Genomic DNA, 13,449 nt, shown 5'->3' on the forward strand with positions numbered 1-13,449 from the left:
TGCTTGCTCACCTTGGAAATCTCCGAGGTTTGGCGCTCTCCAGCCGCTCTCGCTCACCTTTGAAATCTCCCGAGGTTTGGTGCTCTCCAGCCGTTCTCGCTCACCTTTAAATCTCCCGAGGTTTGGCGCTCTCCAGCCACTCTCGCTCACCTTCAAATCTCCCGAGGTTTGGCGCTCTCCAGCCACTCTCGCTCACCTTTGAAATCTCCGAGGTTTGGCGCTCTCCAGCCGCTCTCGCTCACCTTTGAAATCTCCCGAGGTTTGGCGCTCTCCAGCCGCTCTCGCTCACCTTTGAAATCCCCTGAGGTTTGGCGCTCTCCAGCCACTCTCGCTCACCTTTGAAATCTCCGAGGTTTGATGCTCTCCAGCCGCTCTCGCTCACCTTTGAAGTCTCCCGACGTTTGGCGCTCTCCAGCCACTCTCGCTCACCTTGGAAATCTCCCGAGGTTTGGTGCTCTCCAGCCGCTCTCGCTCACCTTTAAATCTCCCGAGGTTTGGCGCACTCCAGCCGCTCTCGCTCACCTTTGAAATCTCCCGAGGTTTGGCGCTCTCCAGCCGCTCTCGCTCACCTTTAAATCTCCCGAGGTTTGGTGCTCACCAGCCGCTCTCGCTCACCTTTAAATCTCCCGAGGTTTGGCGCTCTCCAGCCACTCTCGCTCACCTTGGAAATCTCCCGAGGTTTGGCGCTCTCCAGCCTCTCTCGCTCAGCTTTGAAATCTCCTGAGGTTTGGCGCTCTCCAGCCGCTCTCGCTCACGTTGGAAATCTCCCGAGGTTTGGCGCTCTCCAGCAGCTCTCGCTCACCTTTGAAATCTCCTGGGGTTAGGCTCTCCAGCCGCTCTCGCTCACCTTGGAAATCTCCCGAGGTTTCGCGCTCTCCAGCCGCTCTTGCTCACCTTTGAAATCTCCCGAGGTTTGGCGCTCTCCAGCCGGTCTCGCTCACCTTTGAAATCTCCCGAGGTTTGGCTCTCCAGCCGCTCTCGCTCACCTTTGAAATCTCCTGAGGTTTGGCGCTCTCCAGCCGCTCTCACTCACCTTTGAAATCTCCTGAGCTTTGGCGCTTTCCAGCTGTTCTCGCTCACCTTTGAAATCTCCCGAGGTTTGGTGCTCTCCAGCCACTCTCATAAGAACATAAGAGCATAAGAAATAGGAGCAGGAGTAGGCCAATCGACCCCTCGAGCCTGCTCCGCCATTCAATAAGATCATGGCTGATCTGATCCTAACCGCCAATCTACTATCACAGAACCATCTCCTGAATCTAACAGAATTAGACACATGAAATAGGAGCAGGATCAGGCTACACGGCCCCTGGGCCCGCTCCGCTACCCACAGGGCCATGACCGATCCGAACCTAGACTCATGTCCAAATTCCTGCCCGCTCCCCGTAACCCTTAATTCCCTTTACTTCTGGTTAACTGTCTATTTCTGTTTTAAATGTATGTAATGATGTAGCTTCTACAGCTTTTTGGGGCAGCATATTCCATGGACCTACCACCCTCTGAGTGAAGTAGTTCCTCCTCATCTCAGTTTTGAAAGAGCAGCCCCTTGTTCTAAGGCTATGCCCCCTAGTTCTAGTTTCACCCATCATCGGGAACATCCTCCCCGCATCCACCCGATCCAACCCCTTCACAATCTTATATGTTTCAATAAGATCGCCTCTCATTCTTCTGAACTCCAATGAGTAGAGTCCCAATCTACTCAACCTCTCCTCACATGTCCATCCCCTCATCCCCGGGATTAACCGAGTGAACCTTCTTTGTACTGACTCGAGAGCAATATGTCCTTTCTTAAGTATGGACACCAAAACTGTACGCAGTATTCCAGGTGCGGTCTCACCAATACCTTGTACAACTGAAGCAATACCTCCCTATTTTTATATTCTATCCCCCTAGCAATGAAAGCCAACATTCCATTGGCTTTCTTAATCATTTGCTGCACCTGCATACTAACCTTTTGAGTTTCGTGCACCAGGACCCCAGATCCCTTTGTACTTCAGTACTTTCCAGTTTCTTACCATTAAGATAATAACTTGCTCTACGATTTTTCCTGCCAAAGTGCATAACCTCACACTTTCCAGTATTGTATTCCATCTGCCAAATCTCTGCCCACTTACTTAGCCTGTCTATGTCCCGTTGCAGGTTTTTTATGTCCTCCTCACTCACTACTTTCCCTCCCATTTTAGTATCATCTGCAAACTTTGATATGTTACACTCGGTCCCCTCCTCCAAATCGTTAATATAGATTGTAAAGAGTTGGGGACCCAGCACTGACCCCTGCGGAACACCACTTGTTACTGATTGCCAGTCTATTTATCCCAACTCTCTGCCTTCTGTTAGATAGCCAATCCTCTATCCATGCCAGAATATTACCCCCAATCCCGTGATTTTTTATCTTAAGCAATAATCTTTTATGTGGCACCTTGTCAAATGCCTTTTGGAAGTCTAAATACACTACGTCCACTGGTTCCCCTTGATCCACCCTATATGTTACTTCCTCAAAGAACTCCAGCAAATTTGTCAAACATGACTTCCCCTTCATAAAACCATGCTGAATTTGTCCTATTAAATTATGTTTATCCAAATGTCCTGTTACTGTCTCCTTAATAATGGACTCCAAAATTTTACCTACCACAGATGTTAGGCTAACCGGTCTATAGTTTCCAGCCTTCTGTCTCCTGCCCTTTTTAAATAAGGGTGTTACATTAGCAGTTTTCCAGTCTGCCGGGACCTTTGCTGAGTCCAGGGAGTTCTGGAAAATTATTACCAATGCATCCACAATCCCTACCGCCACTTCCCTCAAGACCCTAGGATGTAAGCCATCAGGTCCAGGTGATTTATCCGCCTTGAGTCCCATTATTTTACCGAGTACCACTTCCTTAGTGATTTTGATCGTGTTTAGCTCCTCCCCCGCTATAGCCCCCTGTTTGTCCAGTGTTGGGATATTCTTAGTGTCTTCTACTGTAAAGACTGATGTAAAATATTCATTCAGTGTTTTTGCCATCTCCATATTTCCCACCATTAATTTCCCGGCCTCATCCTCTAAGGGACCAACATTTACTTTAGCCACCCTTTTTCTTTTTATATAAGTATAAAAACTTTTACTATCTGTTTTTATATTTTTTGCTAATTTACTTTCATAATCTATCTTCCCTTTCTTAATCAATCTTTTTGTTATTTTTTGCTGTCTTTTAAAGTTTTCCCAATCCTCTATCCTCCCACTAGATTTGGCTACCTTATATGCCCTTGTTTTTATTCGAATACTATCCTTAATTTCTTTACTTATCCACGGATGGCTGTCTTTTCTTTTACACCCTTTTCTTCTCAGTGGAATATTTTTTTTTTGGAAGTTGTCAAATAACTCCTTAAATGTACACCACTGATCATGTATCGTCTTACCCTTTAATCTATTTTCCCAATCCACTCTACTCAATTCCGCTCTCATACCTTCATAGTCTCCTTTATTCAAGCTTAGCACGCTTGTTTGAGATCCAACCTTCTCACCCTCTAATTGAATATGGAATTCAACCATGTTATGGTCACTCATTCCAAGGGGATCCTTTACTAGGACATTTTTAATTAATCCTGTCTCGTTACACAGGACCAGATCTAAGGTTGCTTGCCCCCTGGTCGGTTCAGTTACATACTGCTCAAGAAACCCATCCCTAATACACTCAATGAACTCATCCTCAAGGCAGCCCTGCCCAATTTGATTTGTCCAATGAATATGATAGTTAAAATCCCCCATAATTATAGATGTTCCTTTATTACAAGCCTCAACTATTTCCTGATTGATACTCCGTCCAACAGAGTTGCAACTGTTCGGAGGCCTATAGACTACGCCCACTAGTGTTTTTTTCCCCTTATTATTCCTTATCTCCACCCAAACTGTTTCATTATCCTGATCTTTTGACCCAATATCATTTCTCTGTATTACAGTGATTCCTTCCTTTATTAACATAGCCACCCCACCTCCCCTTCCTTCCTGCCTGTCCTTCCTGATCGTTAAATAACCTGGTATGTTTAATTCCCAGGCATTGTCACCCTGCAGCCATGTTTCTGTAATGGCCACAAGATCATACCCATATGTAGTTATTTGTGCCATTAACTCGTCTATTTTGTTACAAATGCTACGTGCATTCAGATAGAGAACTTTCAAATATGTTTTGTGACACTTAGTTCCTGCTTTTGCCCTTTTTATTACTTTACCTTTTACTCCATACCTTCTGCCCCTTCCTGACACGCTCTGGTTTTTAATTTCCCCACTGCTACCTAAGTCTATGACCTTCTCTTTTGTCATTTTTATTATTTGCTCTCTAGGAACCTCCCCCCCACTAGTTAGTTTAAATCCCTCTCTACAGCCCTAGTTATATGATCCGCCAGGGCTCTAGTCCCAGCACTGGCCAAGTGAAGCCCGTCCCAACGGAACAGCTCCCTCCTGCCCCAGTACTGGTGCCAGTGTCCCAGGAAGCAAAACCCATTTCTCCCACACCAGTCTTTGAGCCACGCATTTAACTCTCTAATTTTATTTGTCCTAGCCAAATTCGCTCGTGGCTCAGGTAATAATCCAGAGATTATTACCCTTGTGGTTCTGCTTTTTAATTTGGCCCCTAGCTGCTCAAACTCCCTCAGCAGAACCTCCTTCCTTGTCCTATCTATGTCGTTGGTACCAACATGGACCACGACAACTGGATCCTCCCCCTCCCACTCCAAGTTTCTCTCCAGTCCAGAGGAGATGTCCTTAACCCTGGCACCGGGCAGGCAACACAGCCTTCGGGACTCTCGCTCTCCTAACGATACTATCCCCTACCACTACAACATTTCTTTTAACTCCCCCCACTTGAATGGCCCCCCGCTCCACGGTGCTGTGGCCAGGTTGCTCATCCTCCCCGCAGTCCCTGTTCCCATCCTCACAGGGAGTTAGAGCCTCGAACCTGTTGGACAAGTGCAAGGGTTGCGGCTCCTCCAACACTACCTCCTGGATCCCCGTACCTGCCTCACTTCTAGTCACACCATCCTGACCCTGGCCACGGACTACATCTGAATTCATTAATCTAATTGGTGTGACTACCTCGTGATACACAGAGTCCAGGTAACTCTCCCCCTCCCTGATGTGTCTCAGTGTTTGAAGCTCGGACTCCAGCTCTTCAACACGGAGCCGGAATTCCTTGAGCAGCCAACACTTACTGCAAATGTGATCACCGTGAGCATCAATGGTGTCCACCAGCTCCCACATATTGCAGCAGCAACACATCACCTGATCTCCCATTCTATGTAATTAATTAAATTTGATATTATTTTTAAATACCCTCTGTCCCGATTCTAGATGATGAATATCGCACCTTAGAAACTATGAACCAAAGAGATTTAAGCTTAAAAAGGGAGAAATACTTACCAACCAATCACTTACCCGCTTTCTGGTGACATCACACTTGGATTACTTTTTACCTCTCTCCTTCCCTCCGAGTTCCCAGACTGGAGACTGGTAAACCTTACCTGGTCTCTGGGACTTTTATAGCCCCGCTGCTGCCACTCTCGCTCACCTTTGAAATCTCCCAAGGTTTGGCGCTCTCCAGCCACTCTCGCTCACCTTTGAAATCTCCCGAGGTTTGGCGCTCTCCAGCCGCTCTCGCTCACCTTTGAAATCTCCCGAGGTTTGGTGCTCTCCAGCCGCTCTCGCTCACCTTTGAAATCTCCCGAGGTTTGGTGCTCTCCAGCCGCTCTCGCTCACCTTTGAAATCTCCCGAGGTTTGGTGCTCACCATCCGCTCTCACTCACCTTTGAAATCTCCCGAGGTTTGGCGCTCTCCAGCCACTCTCGCTCACCTTTGAAATCTCCCGAGGTTTGGTGCTCTCCAGCCGCTCTCGCTCACCTTTGAAATCTCCCGAGGTTTGGTGCTCACCATCCGCTCTCACTCACCTTTGAAATCTCCCGAGGTTTGGTGCTCTCCAGCCGCTCTCGCTCACCTTTGAAATCTCCCGAGGTTTGGCGCTCTCCAGCCACTCTCGCTCACCTTTGAAATCTCCCAAGGTTTGGTGCTGACCAGCCGCTCTCGCTCACCTTTGAAATCTCCCGAGGTTTGACGCTCTCCAGCCGCTCTCGCTCACCTTTGAAATCTCCCGAGGTTTGGCGCTCTCCAGCCGCTCTCACTCACCTTTGAAATCTCCCGAGGTTTGGCGCTCTCCAGCCGCTCTTGCTCACCTTTGAAATCTCCCACGGTTTGGTGCTCACCATCCGCTCTCGCTCACCTTTGAAATCTCCCGAGGTTTGGCGCTCTCCAGCTGCTCTTGCTCACCTTTGAAATCTCCCGAGGTTTGGAATCTACTGTGAAGACAGATACAAAATATTTGTCCAAAGTCTCTGCCATTTTCCTATTTCCCATTATTAATTCCCCAGTCTCATCCTCTAAGGGACCAACATTTACTTTAGCTACTCTCTTCCTTTTTATATACCTGTAGAAGCTTTTACTTTCTTTTTTTATATTTCTTGCTAGTTTACTCTCATAATCTATCTTCTCCCTCTATTTTTTTTTTAGTCATCCTTTGCTGGTTTCTAAAAATTTAACAATCTTTTGGCTTATCACTAATCTTTGCAACATTGTATGCCTTTTCTTTCAATTTGATACCAGCCTTAACTTCCTTAGTTAGCCACGGATGGTTCATCCTTCTCGTAGAGTCTTTCTTTCTCACTGGAATATACCTTTGCTGAGAGTTATGAAATATCTCCTTAAAAATCTGCCACTGCTTATCCACCGTCTTACCCTTTAACCTATTTTCCCAGTCCACTTTAGCCAACTCTGTCTTCATACCTTTGTAATTGCCTTTAAGTTTAAGGCACTAGTTTCAAAAGATGTGGAAATAGTGACTGAACTAATATGGTTCATAATCAAACAACATTACTAAATATTTCTTATCCAGTGCCACTTCCCATAATTTCTCCTCTCCTGTGACAGATATTTATTAATGAACATTTTGCAATACTGGGGTTGGGTTGGTCACCAAATATATAAATATTCCCTGAAACAGTTGTTTCCATGTTAATTCTAACAGGCCTGATTGACAGATTACTCTACCATGTTTTTAAAATAAATGTTTCATTTTTTAACAGCAGATGGCGATAGAAAGTGGAGACCCCATAGCATCCAGGTCAACCACAGACCTCACTAGCACTGAAGGACAGGTGGGTAGTAACCTGGAGGACACAAAAGCTGGAAAGGAGATGAAGGTTCGCAACTTTCCTACAAACCAGTCTTTTATATCCATCACCGAGCTGATGTTCAAAGTATTTCTTCACATTGAGCTGTTAGAGCTTCAGATTGCTGCACTCAGGAGGTTCAAGGGCTGGTCCCGGAACAGCCTGATCTGAAAACCCATTTTACATTTACTGTGTTGCCTGCTGGGAAAACATGTGCTACAATGGATACAATATCTATTGAAGGACAAACTGTTGGTAGTTTTTGCAGGATGGTTATATACTAGTGAGCTATGAAAAAAATCTTCTGGGATGCTACAATCAATAAAATTATATCACTATGTTAGAGACAGCGTTGTTTGAGAGGCCTGCATACAAATATTATTGAGACAGTTTGACAAGCACTGTTCGGTGGAAACAGTGCTACTTTTAAAATACAGAACATGTTGTTGACCAGAATATTGGCCCAGATTTTCCTGTCAAAATAATGGTGAGGCTAATGGCACTTGCCATTATTTATGCGCAAATGGTTCAGCAACTTCAGGCGAGGGGTAGATGCACGGTTAAACTCAAAAATCCAAAAGTTACTGTCTGAGTTGTGCCGCTCTGCCGAAAATGGCATCTCACATCTGCCTCACCAGTTACTGTATTTGCACGGTAGATATGAACTAAACTCGCCACAGAAAGTTAAGTCTTGTCCATTCCAGTCTATGTACCCTTTTAACAACAACTTATATTTATATAGCACCTTTAACGTAATTAAACATCCCAAGGCTCTTCACAGGAGTGTTATCAAAAAATCAAAATTTGATACCGAGCCATATAAGGAGATGTTAGTGTTGTGTATGTACCTTTAAAAGGATAACTGGTCTCAGACTGCAGTACCGGCAGTGACCACCCCTGTATAAAAGGCGCTAGAGAGCCTCTGTTGTTTAGATTCGTTTATGCCTTTCACCAGTAAAGATCGTTTTGTTTTCTCTCCTGCTAGTCCGTGTCTCAATCATTCATGGACTTAACACTGGCGACGAGTTAGAAACGAACTTACCTGCAACTCAGCAACAGCTCCGACAACGTTGTTGAAGGTCGGAGCCAGAAGAAAGAAGAAAAAAAAATAGGCCATTGAAACTCGAGAAACGGGCGTCGACCGTCAATCATCGAGTTCAAAACTTGCAGGAGAGACTGGCCAGAGCCAGGCTGGGTTCCTCGGTCCGTGGTTTCCCAGCTAGTCGGGCTGGTGGCAGGTAGTGCTCTGATCTTTCCTGGGCTGCGGCAGGCTGAAGCTCGATCGGGTGGCCTTTCAGCGGGGCCGGGCAGCGAGTCAGGAAGCAAGGAGAGAGAGAGAGGGTGGAGCATACAGGGCGCGGCCGGTGTTTCGAAGCTGGGCAGCGTTCGGACCTCAGAAGAGGGAGGGAAGTGTCCCAGAGGGTCCGCTCCACGACGGGAAGATAATAAAAGAAAACGAATTAATATTTAACGCGCAGGAAACCGTGGAAAGCAGCGCTAACAATAGCGGGGAAGAAGACAAAGCGCGGGAGGCGCCATTTTGTTAAATCGGGGAAGAAGGCAAAGCGCGGGAGACGCCATTTTAGATTTGCAAGATGCCGAAGACTGGCTGTATCACTGCTTTTGATAATACATTAGAGGACTGGACCACGTATGTGGAAAGAGTCGAGGTATATTTCGAGGCAAATGAAATAGCGGAGGGGAAAAAGGCATCAATATTGTTAAACGTAATGGGCGCTAGAACGTACGGCCTATTGCGGGATCTGATTACTCCAGCCAAACCGAAGGCGAAGAGTTTTAATGAAATTGTTGCTGTTCTACAGGAGCACTTAAACCCTGCACCGCTGTTGATAGCAGAAAGATTTAAATTCCACAGGAGAACTCAGCACAAAGATGAGAGCAATGCTGAGTATCTTACGGAACTACGCAAGCTATCAAAGCACTGCCAGTTCGGAGCAGGACTGGCAGATACCCTACGGGACAAATTTGTCTGTGGACTCCTGAGTGAAGGAACACAGAAGAAGTTACTCGCAGAAAAAGAGCTCACGCTAGATAAGGCTTTCAGCGTGGCATTATCGTATGAAGCAGCAGCCAGGGGAGCTGCAGAAATTCAACAAAAACTACAGGAATACAGCACCCACGAAATGACACGGGGATTTGCAAAATGTTATCGCTGCGGCAGAACTTACCATGACCAGAAGGACTGCTGGTCCGAAGACAAAATATGCAGACAATGCGGGAAGATTGGACACATTGCATGAGTTTGTAGGTCTGGGAAGAAGACCAGCAACAACAAAAAGGCTACTAAGGAACCGTACAAGAAAGTACAAAAGATGACGGACAGTAGTTCCGAAGACCAGATGAGCGATAGTGAATCCGAGAACAGGAGATTAAGCTGTCTCAAACTTCACAATGTAATCGCAAAAGAGGATCACCGAACCATTTGGGTCACCCTCACGATAGCAGGGTCCCAAGTTAAAATGGAATTGGATACAGGATCAGCGCTAACCGTCATGAATCAACGAGACTATGAGCGGCTATTTTCACACATACCCTTGAGAGAGACATCCATCGTCTTGACGACGTATACGGGGCAAAAAGTATACCCCAGAGGAAAAATAAGGGTGCCTGTCGAATACAATGGCAAGAAAATACGGAAATTGTATCTCTACATACTGCCAAATGGTGGACCACCGTTATTGGGACGGGAGTGGATCAGGAAGATAAACTTAGATTGGCATTCCATTCATGCAATGACGGTGGACGGTAAAAAGGATGAAGACGTCACTCCTGGACGATTGTCAACAATCTTAGCTAACGCCAAAGAGGTATTTCAACAAGAACTGGGCACGCTTAAAGGCGTAACTGCCTCGATAAAAATAGAAGAGAATGCAGTTCCCAAGTTTTTCAAAGCAAGACCGGTACCATATGCAATTCGCCCAGCCGTCGAGGCAGAGCTGGAGAATCTGGAGAAGGCGGGCGTGTTGTCTAAGGTCGACTGGAGCGAGTGGGCGACACCCATCATTCCTGTCATGAAGAAAACGTTAAGCAATAAGCCCGGAGAGCCAAGGAAGATTCGCATCTGTGGGGATTTCAAGGTGACGGTGAACCCTGTCCTTCACACAGTACAGTATCCTCTTCCAAGGATAGAAGACATCTTCGCCTCACTGTCTGGAGGGAAGCGTTTTACAAAAATTGACCTAGCAAAAGCATATTTGCAGATGGAGGTTGAAGAGTCCTCTAGGAAGTATCTCATGATAAACACTCACAAAGGTCTTTACCAGTATCATCGATTGGTATTCGGAGTAGCATCGGCTCCGGCGATATGGCAACGAGCGATGGAACAAGTCCTGCAAGGGATTCCGGGGACTCAGTGTTACTTGGACGACACCCTTGTAACAGGTGAAGATGACAGTGAACACCTTAACAACCTAGAACAGGTGCTCACTAGACTACGGGAACATGGGCTGCGAGCCAACCGTCCCAAGTGCGAATTTTTTAAGAAACAGATATCGTATTGTGGCCACGTGATTGATGAAAAGGGGTTACATAAGTCCCCTGACAAAATTGAAGCGGTTGTTAAGGCCCCAGCGCCTGAAAATGTGTCGCAACTGAGGTCATTCCTCGGGTTGGTGAATTACTATCATAAGTTTTTGCCGAATTTGTCGACAATTCTGCATCCACTGAACGCCCTGCTACGAACGGGGGTAGCATGGAAATGGAGCGATGATTGTAAACGTGCTTTTCAGAAGAGTAAGGACTTAATCACTTCGAAGGAAGTATTGGCTCACTACAACCCAGCACTGCCAATCAGGCTGGCGTGTGATGCGTCTCCCTACGGCATTGGGGCGGTACTGTCACATAAATTCCTTGATGGTTTGGAGAGGCCGATAGCTTTTGCGTCACGCTCGTTAACTTCTGCCGAGCGTAACTACGCCCAGATTGACAGAGAGGCCCTCAGCCTAGTGTGGGGGGTGAAGAAGTTCAATCACTATCTGCACGGTCAAAAATTTACTCTACTAACCGATCATCAACCTCTTGTCTCCATTTTCAACCCTCAGAAGGGCGTACCGATAATGACAGCACAACGGCTGCAGAGGTGGTCCCTTTTCCTAGGGGCACACCAATATGACATCGAGTACAGGGGAACTAAACAGCATGGAAATGCTGATGGATTGTCACGTCTACCGTTGCCGACGGTGGAAGAAGAAGTCCTTGCAGTGGATCCAATGGAGTTATTCCACTCGACCATAGTCGAATGTCTCCCTGTGACGAATGCAAACATAGAAAAGGAAACACAGAATGACCCGACACTATCACGGGTCTATGATTTAACGGTGAAGGGATGGCCAGCACATGGCGAACCACTGCTGCCAGCATTTTTGCCAAGAAGAGAACAGCTGTCAGTGTGCAGAGGAACCTTGATGTGTGGATCCAGAGTAGTAATTCCACCTAAGTTGATGGATAGAGTGCTCAATGAGCTTCATGAGGGTCATCTGGGTGGGGTAAAAATGAAGAACTTAGCCAGAGCGTTTGTGTGGTGGCCGGGAATCGATAGAGAAATTGAAGAGATGACCAAGAGCTGTGCAGGATGCCAGAAGGTCCAAAACGCCCCACCACAAGCTCCTCTGCATCCATGGGAGTGGCCCTCATCTCCATGGCAAAGGGTGCACATTGATTTTGCTGGTCCCTTCATGGACTCGATGTTTTTAATTGCGGTGGATGCACATTCAAAGTGGCCAGAGGTAATAAAAATGTCCTCAACCACCACAGAAAAAACTATCACAGTCTTACGAACCATATTCGCCAGGAATGGGCTGCCTGAACAGATTCGCTCTGACAATGGACCACAGTTTGTGTCTGAAGAGTTCCGGAGGTTCTTAAAGAACAATGGTGTTAAGCATTACACATCTGCCCCATATCATCCAGCCACTAATGGATTGGCCGAGAGGTTTGTCCAAACATTCAAGAAGGCTATCAAGGCAATGTGTAATGAAGATATACCCCTACAACACAAGGTGGTCAACTTCTTGTTTGCCTACCGGAATGCGACACATGCGGTTACCAACCAAACTCCAGCCATGATGTTCTTCAATCGAAGACTACGATGCCGCTTGGATTTGGTTAAGCCAAACGTCCGAAGAGATGTGGAGAACAGGCAGTTTCAGAATATGAATGAAAGGCCGACCAGGAGTTTTAAGATAGGTCAACAAGTTTTGGCCCGGGACTACCGCACTGAGAAATGGCAGCCAGGAACGATTTGTACACGACAAGGACCTCTCATGTATACCGTGGACGTTGGGGAGAGCATTGTAAGACGCCATGCTGACCAGATTCTAGAGTCACTGGAAAACGTCAACTCCACACCACGATCTGATACACCTGGTAATGAAATCGAGGTTCCAATTGCAGCTACCGCAGAACCGGTAATATTGGAAGATGAACCAAACAACGACATTGATTCCGACTCAACATTGCCAGAAGAACCTGATACTCCAAAGAGGCGTTATCCAGACAGAATCAGGAAGCCTCCTCAAAGACTGAACTTATAATTGCTTAAACTTAACCAATGTATCTAGCAACAGTAATTGTGATTGTAATTCGTTATCATTAGTTGTTAAATGAATGTTATGTACTGTTTATCTAAAAGGGGAGGAATTGTTGTGTATGTACCTTTAAGAGAATAACTGGTCTCAGACTGCAGTACCGGCAGTGACCACCTCTGTATAAAAGGCGCTAGAGAGCCTCTGTTGTTTAGATTCGTTTATGCCTTTCACCAGTAAAGATCGTTTTGTTTTCTCTCCTGCTAGTCCGTGTCTCAATCATTCACGGACTTAACAGTTAGGATAGATGATCAAAAGCTTGGTCGAAGAGGTAGGTTTTAAGGAGCGTCTTAAAGGAGGAAAGAGAAGTGGAGAGGCGGAGAGATTTAGGGAGGGAATTCCAGAGCTTAGGACCTAGGCATCCGAAGACACGGCCGCCAATGGTGGAGCATTTAAAATTGGGGATGTTCAAAAGGCCAAAATGAGTGGAGTGCAGAGGTCTAGAGGCTATAGGGCTGGAGGAGATTACATAGATAAGGAGGGGCGAGGCCATGGAGGGATTTGAAAACAGGAATAAGAATTTTAAAATCGAGGCATTGCTTAACTGGGAGCCAATGCAGGTCAGCAAGCACTGGGGCGATGGGTGAGCGGGACTTGGTACGAGTTAGCACACAGGCGACAGAGGTTTGGATGACCTCAAGTTTATGGAGGGTAGAAC

At 46.4% G+C, this 13,449-nt stretch overlaps 1 long non-coding RNA gene across 1 annotated transcript in view; it reads left to right on the forward strand.

The window, feature by feature from the left end:
- Nucleotides 1–640: 640 nt before the first annotated feature.
- LOC147113894 (uncharacterized) overlaps nt 641–13,449 on the forward strand; it is a 28,258-nt gene continuing 15,449 nt past the window's right edge. The window contains exons 1-2 of the long non-coding RNA XR_015079302.1: nt 641–772; nt 7,102–7,218. This is a non-coding gene — a long non-coding RNA (uncharacterized LOC147113894). The remainder of the gene's footprint in view (nt 773–7,101; nt 7,219–13,449) is intronic.

The sequence above is a fragment of the Somniosus microcephalus genome, chromosome 8 (assembly GCF_052327205.1).
Source record: "Somniosus microcephalus isolate GS21.2 chromosome 8, FLI_Smic_1.0, whole genome shotgun sequence".
NCBI lineage: Eukaryota > Metazoa > Chordata > Chondrichthyes > Squaliformes > Somniosidae > Somniosus > Somniosus microcephalus.